This window comes from Rhincodon typus, chromosome 14 (genome assembly GCF_021869965.1).
Source record: "Rhincodon typus isolate 14 chromosome 14, sRhiTyp1.1, whole genome shotgun sequence".
Classification (NCBI taxonomy): domain Eukaryota; kingdom Metazoa; phylum Chordata; class Chondrichthyes; order Orectolobiformes; family Rhincodontidae; genus Rhincodon; species Rhincodon typus.
Genome location: NC_063345.1, coordinates 66,030,805 through 66,044,447, shown reverse-complemented (window position 1 = coordinate 66,044,447; position 13,643 = coordinate 66,030,805). Strand labels below are relative to the sequence as shown.

The following is a 13,643-nucleotide window of genomic DNA, read 5'->3' as shown; positions in this document are numbered from 1 at the left end:
TCATCCAGCTCTACACCTTGTTATCTCAATTGGATACATAGTTGGCTTAACGGCAGGAGACAGAGTGGTGGTGGAGGGTTGCTTTTCAGACTGGAGGCCTGTGATCAGCAGTGTTCCACAGGGCTCAGTTCTGGGCCCTCTTTTGTTTGTCATTTATATAAGTAATTTGGATGAAGGCATGGTTGGTAAGTTTGAGGATGACACCAAAACTGGTGGCATAGTAGACAGTGAAGAAGGTTTCCTAAGATTACAAAGCCATCTTGATCAAATGGGTCAATGGGCTGAAAAATGGCAGATGGAGTTCAATCTGGACAAGTGTGAGGTAGTGTATTTTGGTACAACAAACAAAGGTAGGGCTTATAAAATTAATGGTAGGGTCTTGGACAGTTTTGTAGAACAGAGGGACCTAGGGGTGCAGGTACATAATTCTTTCAAGTTCTTGTCATACATAGACAGGGTGGTTAAAAAGGCATTTGGCATGTCTGCCTTCATTGCTCAGTCTTGAGTATAGGAGTTGGGAAGTTATGTTGAGGTTGTACAGGACATTGATGAGGCCTCTTCTGGAATATTGTGTCCAGTTCTGGTCACCCAGTTATAGGAAAGATATTACTAAGCTGGAGAGGATTCAGAAGAGATTTACCAGGATGTTGTTGAGTATGGATGGTTTGAGTTATAAAAGAAAGGCTGGGACTTTTTTTTTTCCACTGGAGCATAGGAGGCTGAGAGGTGACCTAATTGAAATTTATAGAATTATGAGAGGTATACACACAGTTAAAGGTAGCTGTCTTTGCCCTAGGATGGGGGATTTCAAGACTAGGGGCACATTTTTAAGGGGAGAGGAGAGAGATTTTAGAAAAAAGTGCTTTTGTTTTAAAACACAGAGGGTGGTTTGCGTGTGGAATAAACTTCCTGAGAGAGTGGTTGATGTGGGTACAATTACAATGTTTAAAAGGTATTTGGATAGTTACATAAATAGGAAAGGTTTGGAGGGATATGGGCCAGGAGCAGGCAGTTGGGACTAGTTTAGTTTGGGATTATTTTTTGCATGGACTGTTTCCACGCTGTATGGCTATCAGCTTATATCACACTAATACTAGAGACATTTCTGCCCTGCCTCTTGTTCTTGTAAGAACCTTTTATTGCCAAATAAAATTCTTCCCTTTCTTGTTAAGCAATAATGTTCAGGATAACAGAATACATGTGGAAAGATCAGCCACATCTATTTGAAAGATAGAATGGACTCGAGGGGGTTGAATGATCACCTTCTGCACCCATTTCCTTTGTTTACAAACTGAAGGTGCTTGCCAAGTACCCAATATCATGGAATAGCTTCTAGACAAGAGTAGAAATGGGATAACAAGGTGTAGAGCTGGATGAACACAGCAGGCCAAGCAGCATCATAGGAGCAGGAAGGCTGACATTTCAGGCCTAGACCCTTCATCAGAAATGGGGGAGGGGAAGAGGGTTCTGAAATCAACAGGGAGAGAGGGGGAGGCAGAAGTGGGTTTGAGTGAGCTCAGGGGAGTGTGTACAGCAGCTGGTTGCATCTCAGTCACAATTCAGTTGCTTTCTTTTCCCATTCTTCTCCATGAAATTCTGGCCATTAGCTCAAAGTGTGTTAACCTATTCATCACAATAACACAATGTTAACAAATTCTCCTTAGCTGGAAACAGCACTTTCAAACATCCCACCAGCACATCCTTTCTTCATCTTGCAGAGATAGGTTGACACACACTGCCTCAAAGTTACAAAGCAGAATGTGTTCTTCAATAATTGTATTTTTTTGATGCTAATCTATAAAAGGGCTTGCATGCCTTTTCAGATAAACGTAAAAAGTCCCCAAGATAGCTTTTTCAAAAAGGAGTTATTCCTGGTGACGGGCACAATATTTAACCCTCAGTACTAAAAAGGTTTATCTAATCATTACCACATTGGTGTGTGGAGAATCTTGGTGTGTGGAGAATCTTGCTGTGTGCAGATTGCAATGTGAGGAAATGCTGGGCCAACAATGATTACAGCTTAGAAATACTTCCCTGGCTGTAAAACTCTCTAGGACATCGAGATCATGCCTCCTATTTATAAAAAAAAAATCACAGGATCGGAATGGCAACAAAGGTGTGGTTCAATTGGACATTGATTGCAGTGGAGGTCAATGAAATGAGCAGTTGATACACCTTTTTCCAGGGAATTCTCTCCTCCTGTATACTACCATCGGACTACACTTCCTACATCGGACACCAAAAGGAACACAGAAACAACAATGGACCAGAGAAGATCACTGTCCACTTAAGCTTGTTAGGGGAACCAAGGCAAAAATGGCACATGTAGAAAATAATCAACCTACACTATGTCTCTCAAGTCAACAGAGTAAACAAAATCGTATTAGTGTAAAATCAGCTGCTACTGTCTAAGACCAATCCAACCACATGTCCCGCAAACCAGAGACTTTCACAAGCATCTATCCAAGTTGTTCTCCACATATCCCCCACCACCAGTCAACTGGCCTTTGATACAAGGAAGGCTTTACTCACGGTCTCAAGTTTCTGTCATGGGTCTTCAGAGTTATAGTGATCTACAGCAAAGAAAAGGCCTTGGCCTATTTTGTTCACGTCAGTCAAAAACAACTACCTAACTATTCTAATCCCATTTTTCTGCACTTGACCCACAGTCTTTAATGCCTTGGCATCACAAGACAACATCTGAATATTTCTTAAATGTCAAGGGATTCTGTTCTTATTGGCAGTGAACTTCAGATTCGCACTACTCTCCAGGCAAGGAGACTTTTCCCTCATCTCTTCTAAATCTTATGTCCTGTACCTCAAATCTATTGATGTGGCTAAACAGGCTGATTCTCAACTTGCAGATCTTTGGACTTGAGGCAGTACGTTCCATGAGATAGCTGGATCTGGAGGGTGATACATGCTTCCTTTCTTTCAGGTCATTCCACTGCCCTGCCTCAAATGTGGGGAATCACAGAGTGATGCAACTTGATGGACATTTCACCATTTTGAAGAATTGTAGCAAGCTCCTCAGAGCCATTAATTTAAACGCTGCCGTGCTTCATGGAAAAGTGTTTTAGCTAGTCATTTGAGAGGGGAGAGAAAAAGACAAAAAAAAAAAATCACACCTGGGAGAGACATTTTTCAACCATGCGGACGCAATTACTGGTGCATCATAACTGGCTTTGCACAAGTTCTGGCTGAATGCATGTGCAGCTAACTTCGAGGAAGACACTAATGTCTGTTAGATGATCTTGCCATTGAATCCAGAATATACAGCAGGGGCATTGATGGTGGAATTTCTCTAGCACTCTTTGCTACTTAGGGGGGAAAAGTGATGTTAGCATGTATGTGCAGGTTGGGGGATGGAGATAAGATTCAAGATGATCTGTAGTAGATAAAATGTTCTGTAAGCAATACAGAGATGCTCAGTGCTAAAAAGGTTTCCTTCTAATAATTTTAGAATAACAATCTGGATGGTTCAGATTGCAAGCTTGATCCAAGGCAAGATCATACTCTGGCTGTATTCTTCCAGTCCTTGACTCCAGTACTAAATTGAGTTGCTTTTGCAGAAAAGTGGAGCATGTATGATGGATGTACTACGGGTCAGAGGTGTCACCCTGCATCATCCCAACATTTCCAACTACAGCGATACCACAGCTCCTGTTTCTGCACTGTGTGCATTGCAAGCTACAAGTCCTCTGTGATAAACTGCTTTGTAAACCTCTCTTCCAAACAGAATCTTCAGGGAAAATGGAGCTTACGTTTAGCAAATTCATTGGGCTACCTATTCGTGCAGTGATTAAGAGATACTGTGCCGACATTTAAAAAATTGCTGTCAATACCCATGTGCCAACCAACTCATCTATGAATCTTAGAATGCCCAAGATCTATAATCTGGAGATGCATCAGTGAAGTAATTAAAGATTATTTTCGACTATTATTTACAGAGGAATTAACATCTTTAGGGAGAGCATCTAAAACAAAGTGCAAGAGAAAGGCAGAGGGATATGGTGACAGAAAGATAGGGCCAATACCAGGAGTCAGTGTACAGAAATCAGCCAAAGACGAAAACAAGTCTTAAAAATAATCCACCCAGTATCACAGGTGTAGCAATTCTGCTGTATTAGCTGAAGTAAGGCTGACATCTGTAGGTCAGGTCTGATTAGCTGCCCTTCACCCTGTCTTTTTGGTATGCAGAGTAAAGAGGATTTCAGGCTAAGTATGTGGATGAGAATATTGATGCTCCCTCAGAAGTGTGCAAGGTACGTCTTCTGCCTTCTAAGTGCTAAGGTATGTCTTCTGCCTTCGAGTGCTGGCTTTCTGCTGAATGACAAAGTCATTTCACTGTTGGCCTTCTAACGCAAACAGAATTGAAATTTTGTTTGGTATTTAGGTCTTACCAATAAATTCAGCTGACCTGTTAAAATAGAAGAATTCAAAAGTATTCAGTAAATCAGAAGCTTTACTAACTCCAATGATTTGATGAGATATTGTATTGATCATGAAAGAACAGAGAGAAAAAGACAAAATTTATACAGCACCTTTCATGACCAGAGAACATCCCAAAGCACTTCATAGCCAATCAAGTGTAGCCATTGTTTTAGCAGCAAGCTCCTACAAGCAGCAAGGTGATAGTAATCCTGATAATCTTATACACGATAAGAGTTGAGAGATGAATATTATCTGTGTCACCAGGAATAACTGCCCTGCTCATTGAAAAGGAATATTTTCCCTCCATCTCAGACAGACCAAAAGATTCAATTTAAAGGATCATCCGAAAAGCCCACATCACTGACAACGCAGCACTCCCTCACTACTGCTCTAGAGCATCAGCCTAAATTATGTGCACAAGTCCCTAGAATCGGACTTCAACGCATGAACTCGGACTTGGAAAAGGGAGGAATTGTGAATGCATTACATGACTATTCCCTATAATACCACAATCTGAATGTGGACTTTTGCATTTCTGCATAGTCTACAATGTGTAGTTTATGTTTCATATTTTAATCCACTATGTTAGGGGACTGTACACAGTCCTATTTTGCAGCTTTTTATTTGAAGGCTATGACTGATCAGCACACGTTGCCAAAGAAACTATCACAATGTCCAAATACCTTTTTTTTTAACTGGAGCTGTTGACCTCAATTATCCATTGCAGCACTATAGTAGAAGCTGGAGTTCTGTCAGCTTTGGCTAAAGTAGATGGCAAACAAAACAACGAAAATTTGCAACTTATGTACTTTAAAAAGGAATATATATTGACTTTTTAATGCTGTATTTTACTCATATATGATTTAAACACACCCTGATTTTTAGTACACCAACTTGAGAACAAGATGAGGCCATTCAACCCCTTGTTTGTTCTAGCATTCAATCAGACCGTAGCTAATCTGTATTTTAAATTCCATTTGTTCACCTTTTCTCCATAATCACTTCCTATCAAAACTCAACCAACCTCAACAGCAACTGATATTTACATATTACTACATTAAAGGCACTATCACCCAAGAGAGTGTTATTAGACATCATATTTTGAGCCGCAGAGAGGCATTACACGAGGTAGCCAGTTTTATTAGAGAGAGAAATTTTAAAAAGAGTAATTTAAAAGAATAGATAAAAGATGGACACATTTTTAGAGCTTACGGCCTTGAGAGCTCAAAGCACAGCTACTAATACTGGATCTCAATCTTGAAACCGTCAATTGGCCTCTACAACCATAGCCTTTTGGGGAAAAGAGTTCAAGATATCCACCACTCTCTGTGTGAAGCAATGCTTCCTCATCTTTCTTTTGAATGATCAGATTCTAAGTTTAAGAAGCTGTCTCCCAGTCTTGGCCTCACTTCTCTCTTTCTATATTCAAGCTGTCTCAAGGTCTGTATCTTCTTGGCCTCATTTCTCCTTCAACCTGCCCAACACACAAGCCCAAGGACATAAATTGCTCACATGACAATTCCAGATCAGACATGCAAAAAGCCAGAGCCATTCTTGGAATGGTGGAGATTCACTTAATGTACTCAAATTCAGTGATTTTTCAATACCAATAATTCAAGAATACACCACAGAATGCAAGAAAAAAAAAATCAGCTTCACATTTAAATTGTAAGTATATCACCATGTGTATTTATTGTTATTTCACATGGAAATGGACTCAAATCCTAACATGGCAGAAGATGAAATTTGAACTCAACAAAATTCCAGAATAAAGTACCATTTAACCACTGCCAGTGTCATTTAAAAACAAAAGACTGTTCTCTATGGAAGGAAACCTGCCATCTTTAACCTGGTCAGGCCTACACGCGCATCCAAATCCATAGTAATGTGGTAGACTCTTAACTACGCTTTTGGCAACCAGTGATGAGCAATGAAAATTGGCCTAGCCAATGACAACCACATCCTATGAACCTTTTTTTAAATTCTGACAGCTGTAGATGTCTTATATGGATAGCAGAAATTGGTAGGCAATAACAAGTAAGGTAATATTGGTAGTTTAAAGATACATGCAGTGACATAGAAACAAAGGAGATCACAGAGCACTAGGGCAAACTGAGGCCATGTTGGTGTTAGTGGGTATGGACACTTTAGCTGCAACTGTCCATCACCAGTAATAAAATTTAAAGTCTGTAAATAGGTCACCTTTATGTTGAAAATCCAAGTTAAGGCATGAATTTCATGTACACAGACCTTCTCTCTTGTCACAAACTTATGGTCATGCTTTTCTGTCAACCTTTACCATTGTAAATTGCTATGTCAACATGACCCATTCAAATACTGCTACAGCAACCGTCTCAATTTAGTTGCAGGTTCTGGCCACCAGGTGCCTTGAAACCAAGGTTCTGAAGTTTTTCTCCCAAATCCACCACCATCTCGCGTTCAAATGAAAACGGAGTTTGGCCAATTTAATGGTCTGTAAGGTTAATGATATTTCTAGATCATGAATGTGACCATAGCATTGCACCAGACATCCAAGAACCTCCAGATCACAGTTCGTATTTTAAATCCACGAGCATTTAATAAGTTGATGCTAAAGACCACCACAGCCTCGTTTGTAATAAACACTTAGAGTGCCAAGCACATTCAAAGCTGGGGGCATTTCTTGATTTTATTTATAAAAAAAAAAGTGTCCTGAATTTTTGTGAAAAAGTTGAGGCAGTTCAGACACTGACAGCTTTATAACCCAATTCAAACTGAGCAGGTGTTAAAAAGGACTGGCTATTGAAGAAAAATATTGCCTCGTGATCTATCCGAGAAGTAAAACGAAGTTACCCCACCACAGCCTCCTGCTGCAATTAGTGCTTTGAGTGACAGAAATATACGCATCTTATAAGAAATTCTCTTTGCACTGCGGCAAAGTTTCTAGGCCGAGTGTAGTCTCATTTGCATGTGTAATACAACTTGCTGTTTAAGCACGAAAATTTGTTGGAAAAAAACGTGCTGCGGAAACTCAGCAGGTTGGCAGCACCGGTGACATGAAAAAGAATTAACAATTCAAGTCCAATACAATTGCTCTTCAGAATGAGAAATGTTGAGGTTTATTAACAGCATTGGCATGGCACACATGCTGCATGTATTATGAATAATGGTTAAAATACTCAGAGGGAAGTTCTGGTTGGACAACATATCTAAACATTAAATGTTTGAAAGATAAAAGATTTCCTTCAGATGCATGGCTAATGACTTCAGTTTGATGGAATTGATGTCTCTTGAATCTGATACTAATATATTTTCTATAAATATTTGCTTGAGGTGTAAAATGACTTGCACTTATACAAGCTCTGTCCTAAAGCATTTTACAGCCAATGAAATACTTTTGAAGTGTGGTTACTATTGCAATGAGAGAAACTGAATTTACTCACAGGTCACAACATTAAAGCATATATTCTTAAACAACATGCTTTTAGGGTAAGATGAATTTACTTTATTAAATAAGCCTTTTTTATGTTGCATACGTTGAACCTAAGTCATTGCATTGCAAGAATCTCTGGGAATATTTGACAGGTCATGAGAAATCTCACTGTGTGGAGACAAGAAGCAAATAAAGAAGGAACTGGAATAATTAACAGTCACTTTTCAAAACAGCATGTTCTGAGAGTCAAATATCAGCCTTCTCTGCCTCTCAGTCATATTTCCATACCACCACTTGCTGTCAATTTAATGTACTATTATTGGAATTAACTAGCATAACAACAAGTGCACCCTTTAGCAGAAGGAGCTGATGCTACACAATACAGTACACCCTGGAACTTGATATTTAATAGTCTGACATGACTTAGATCATTGCCTTCCTCTAATTACAGGATCAGGTCTCAAGTTTATATTGTAATCGCTCCTAAAATGTGTCTCCAGTTCCAAAGTTCTTGATTCAACAAGATAAGGACATGTTGCTTTCCAGGATAAGCACAAATCAAGGTTTGCAACTCACTTAAGTTAGGCACTACATTTAAAAGCTCAATTTCAAATTAGGAGATTTTACTAAATACTTATATACAGTATATAACAAATCTGGAGTCATGAATCATTGGATAGTACTTCTTACTTCTTGGTCTGAAGGCTGTTGGTTGAAGTCTCACCCCTGCAGACCTAAGCACATGGTCTATTCCTGTTATTCCAGAAATAGCTTCTGTGGTGCCTGTGTTTTTATATATATATTTTCTAATCGACCAGTTCAGAGATATTATTACATATCTCGTGAGGCAAGTAGGATTTGAACCACAGCCTAGGCGGACACCAATATGTGTGATTACTGCACTGTCAAAGGTGTGTCTTTTGGATGAGGCATCAGAGGCTCGTATTAAACATTACATGGCACAATCTTAGGGACTTGACCAATATTTTTTCACTCAATTAACAGTCTAATTATAGGGCATCATATGCTGTTCAGAGGTTAGCCACAGCAACTACAACACTAAACTACTTTATTGACTGTTTAGCACTTTTAGTCTGCCAATAAAACGGTGCTATTTAAATGCAAGTTGCTTCTTCCTTTTAACCTTGGTCATTTAATCCTGTTTTGCACTCAGAATAGTTGAATGGTGAGGTAATTTGAATTAAGTAATGTAAAGCACATGAAGCATGTAAAAATGAAAATAAAACGCTGAATTATTAAGTAATCAGAATTAAGCAACTGAGTAGCACATATATAGGTACACTAAATGTGCCATCGCGAATCAATAATCCCAGTCTACACAAAGCCTATTTTTCTTTTCAATTAGAAAACAGAACAAGTGTAAAAATGATTGCTGATACATTACCTCCCGTTGTGCTACAGCCCAGACAAATTTCAAACCCACCATTATTGACCAGTGCAATGTCACCAAACACAGCTCTCAAAAAATTAGATCAAACTAGGTCAACATCATCACATTTCATATAGATTCACCACCCTCAGCAACACATACTCTCTGTCTTCCTCTCTATACCCCATTACCCTCCTCCTCCTCCCCCAACCCCCATTTACACACACCTCTCTTTTTCAGTCTCTCAGTGTGTAAACATTCTGGTTGACAATTTGTTTACTTCCCATCTTAATCTAAATAATTTAGTAAATGCCTTGTTGTTGCTGGCAGGCAAGCTAAGCACAGCTGTGTTGGGGAGTTTCCACCCCAGGCACATACTGTTTACCAGCTTAAAGCAGTCGTCAATACGGCACTCTGTTAATCCTCACTAACAATAAGGACAGTTAACATCAACCACCATTTCATTTCAGACAGCACAGTCTAGGGAGCCAATCTACCTTCAAAACCTCCTTGGCCACAAATATATTACTGATTTTTTTATATAATGTTCTAAAAATGTGGGGATACTAGTTCTTTCTGTGGAAGTGAGGAACTGGAAATATTGAACTGTTTTTGAACAATGTAGTTTTTTTTTAGGAAAGTTTATCATCTACATTTTCCAGTTGTACTCTATGAGAAGTAGTATTAACAAGCACAGTTTGATGCTTCTGAATATTCTCTCTCCTCACCACTGGGCAAAGCTGAGTTAACTGCATTAGCATGCAACTCACTATAGTGGGCAGCAAATTGCAATAACCAATTTACCTATGAGTCACCACTCGACAGTGGAAAAAGCACTGCATCAACTATTTTAAAATAAGTCAATCAGAAGCCAGAGCTGCATTAGTTTTAACATAGTCACCAGTGAACAGTGCTGCAGTAATATTGTAGCCTTCAACTGACCTGTGGTTAGTTAGCTCAACGATGCCGAGTAATGCCAACAGCACAGACTCTACCCCCACACTGTCGGAGGTTACCTCAAAAGATTCCATCATCTCAACCTCACCCCTCACTTGAGGCATGGTAACCTTCAGGTTCAGCTCACCACGAATTGTCTCTCCCTGATAGGAGAGTAGTCCTCTGAGGTTATGGTGACTTAACCTTTACTTTAGTTAATTTAGTTACAGAATACAGATGTTTGCACTGGAAAATCACCAGCATAGTGAAGTGGTCAGTGGTAAAGGTATATCAAATGACAAGTACTGTAACCAAGTACTCAGTGACAGGTCACTGATACATATAATGGTGTATCAACTGCGAGTCACCAGATACGCTTTCAGTGTGCAGTTCAAACTGGCCTTGGGAGCCAAGGTAAACTGAGGCAAGAGCAAGGCCATGTGCTTTGGGAACTGGTCCGACTGATCCTTTATTACCTTCACCGTCAGAACAGATTTGCTAGAGGTGCTGGGAATGTGATTCAGAAGGACCAGGGGTGCACAAAACCATGGTTGGAGCGTATTGCCAAGGTGAGGCAGAAAACTGGACTTTTGGGAGCACCGCTCCCTCTCCAATGCAGGTAAAAACTTGGTCATCAGGTGTGAGGTACTCTCTCTGTTGTAAGTGGCACAGATCTGGTCCATTCCCACAGCCGGCGCTGTTGCAGTCACTCAAGCCATCTTCCACTTCTTCTGGAGGTCTAAGATGGATCGTGTCCACAGGGACACCGTGTGTAAAACTCTGGATGGGGGTGCGGGTGGTAAACGTATCCAACGCTGCCCTCATCCTGAAAACAACAAATGCTGGAGATCACAGCAGGTCAGACAGCATCCATGAAGAGACAGCAAGCTAATGTTTTGAGTCTAGAGGCCTCTTCATCAGAGCTGAGGCCATCTTTGTGTGGCTGCATCAAACTGCGCATCAACCCACAGTACACAAATACCAAGCGTCACTATGTACTGAGGTTCTACCTGTCCCTGGTGTTGCAAAGGAATGGGGCTGGCCTCACTGCCACAGAACGCTCCAAGTATTTGGGCCATTCCGTATCACCTGTTTGCAAATGGAGAAATTTGCAAAGAAAAACACTTTTGATGACAAAGTCATTTGGCAGAATGCCTCATGACCAGATCTTTCCAACAAGCACCAAGACATTGCTTGGTTGATAGCGAGAAGGACACAACCTGTGAAATCCTTCATGTACACCTGGGCTCTCTATGCCACCACACACTGCCCTGAAAGCAGTTGCCATGGTGGTGGTTGGGCTGGGCTGGGTGGGAAACTGTCACACTTCTGCTGGAACGTGTCTATGCAAAGGAAGTAGGGAGAGTCATACCGGCTCTTATCAAGGTTTGTGTCAAACAGCAGCAATATGGGACTCTGTGCTCTACAGTCTGTTTCCCAGGACATACACAGAAGCAAACATCAAGGACCATTAACTTGGTGAAAGACACTCTTTGGTCTGCCCAAAACTTGCTGACCTTCCAGAGCAAGGAGTTGGCCTGGACAGAGTGTTGCAGATTGGCACATTCTAAGGTCCAGGACTACTTGCTGAGGGATGCACTAAAGCTTGGGGCAGCGGGGAAAGACATGATCTCAGGTCCTTCTGCTGAGGTTAAATGGGGGTCAATTCAGTTATTGGACCTCCCCATTCCTCAAATATGCGTAAATACAGTCTTGTACAAGAAAGAAGTGCCTTTGGTTTGTTTTTTAGGTACAGTCAAACTTCAAAGTTGGTTTCTCCACATGCTACTGTAAAGAACCAATAGCTGTGTACATGAAGACAGTTTTATAAGGTGTAATTTTTGAAAATGAAAAAAAAACTGCAAGCCACCACACAAGAACGATAAATTGCATCTTTCCACGTACATTTTGTTTAGCGGCCGTCTGTAATACCTCACGTAAATGTCATGACGCTAGGCTCAGAGATTACGAACAAGCACACGGTAGGAGCCGAGAAAGCAAAACATCTGGCTTAAAGTACTGCCTTTAAAAAACTGAGGGAGAACAGTCCACAACATGGACCTGAACTCGAACCGCATCAAACAGCAATTAACTCCAGTCAGCCTGCACGGCCGGTCGAACCCTGGCTTCGCCAACGGCTCCAGACGTTAAGTTGCTGTCGCTTTCCCGGTTGGCAGCCCCGCGTGGAGAAGAATAACAAACACGGAGCCCTGACCCACCCCCCTCCTTTTCTCCGCCGTCTTAGCAGAAGATTCCGTCCGATCGGCAGCTATCCACCGCCCACCCCATCCCCACCATTTTTGTTTTTTTTTAAAAACTACACACCACGGAAGGGAGCGAAAAGAAACACTCTCACCTCAAGGAGCGAAGAAGAAAAAGAACGCAGGGGGTTTGAGGCCTGAAAGTCCCTTCCTCAGCGCGGCTGGGGGATAACCACCGCCATTTTGAACGCCGACACTGCCGGCCGCGCCTTCCTTCCTCCCTCCGCCTGTCTCTCTCTCTCTCTCTCTCTCTCTCTCCGCCTCTCACGGGCTGAAGTTCATCGCGAGGCCGTGCGAAACCATGTTCAACACGCGAAAAAAAAATTTCCGCTCCGGGAACGGAGAGAGAGAGAGAGAGACAGACAGAGAGGGGAAAAAAAAAGGAAGGGTGGAAGAAAGAAAGAAAGAAAGAAACAAAAATTCCTTGGGGTCCGTGGCACGAGAGGATTTGATTTGATGTGCGCGCGCGCGAGCGAGCGTTGCCCGATAATCCGGTTTTTTTCTTCTTTTTGGTTTTCGCCGACCCTCCCCGGCAAGGGCTGCCCGCTTATTTAACGTTTTTTTTTGCTTAGAATTTCTTCTCAAGGGACAACTTCAGTGCCCTGGGTCATTGCAGCATTAAATTGGTCGGCCGGCTGCATGCTCTTTTCCGTGTGTGTGTGTGTGTGTGTGTGTTTCGTTTTGGGGAGGAACAGGCCGGAGAGTGAAGGCCTAAAGGCCTCGACGCTGCTGGTGCCATGGCAACCCCTCCCGGGCCCCACCCGCTCCATCAGTTACCATCCCCCCACCCCGACAAAAAAAAGCCGTGGGCTGTCCCACGAGTGACATCGCCTCCCTACAGCTCACTCCACACTGGCAGCTAACTGCTTCAAACACCAGCCTCCCCTCTGTCCCATCCACACACACATACCCCCCACTCCCTCCCTCAGAATATAAAATAATTTGCATTCAACTCAGTTCCCTGAAGCGGGGAATTTTAAAATAAAGTTCCTGCCCTTCGAACGAAGGGACTACGACCTCCGTCCGCTCCCCCGAAAAGGAAAATCATTCAAATCCACTCAATTTCTTTACTTCTACCTCCCAACCTCAAGGAAAGGCTTTTTTTTTAAAAAAAGCTTGGAAGATGCCAGGACTTCACTTTGGCCAGTACGGATTATCTACGGCACAGGCAGTGGCCCTTCAGCCCGTCAAGTCTACATGGGCTCTCTGC

The 13,643-nt window shown here is 41.8% G+C and overlaps 1 protein-coding gene across 7 annotated transcripts in view; it reads right to left on the bottom strand.

Moving 5' to 3' along the window:
• The window catches only part of LOC109920579 (muscleblind-like protein 3), a 144,380-nt gene extending 131,551 nt beyond the window's left edge, over positions 1-12,829 (bottom strand). For 2 of the 7 annotated variants that reach the window (XM_048605046.1, XM_048605045.1), the window contains exons 1-2: positions 12,529-12,828; positions 10,649-10,998 (exon numbers count right to left, since the gene is read on the bottom strand). The gene's annotated coding sequence lies outside the window, so the exon portion shown is untranslated. Of the gene's footprint in view, positions 1-1,262; positions 1,266-5,117; positions 5,197-10,648; positions 10,999-12,528 lie in introns of all 7 variants that reach the window. The other 5 variants (XM_048605039.1, XM_048605040.1, XM_048605041.1 and 2 more) reach the window with 4 other exon arrangements.
• Positions 12,830-13,643: the final 814 nt, after the last annotated feature.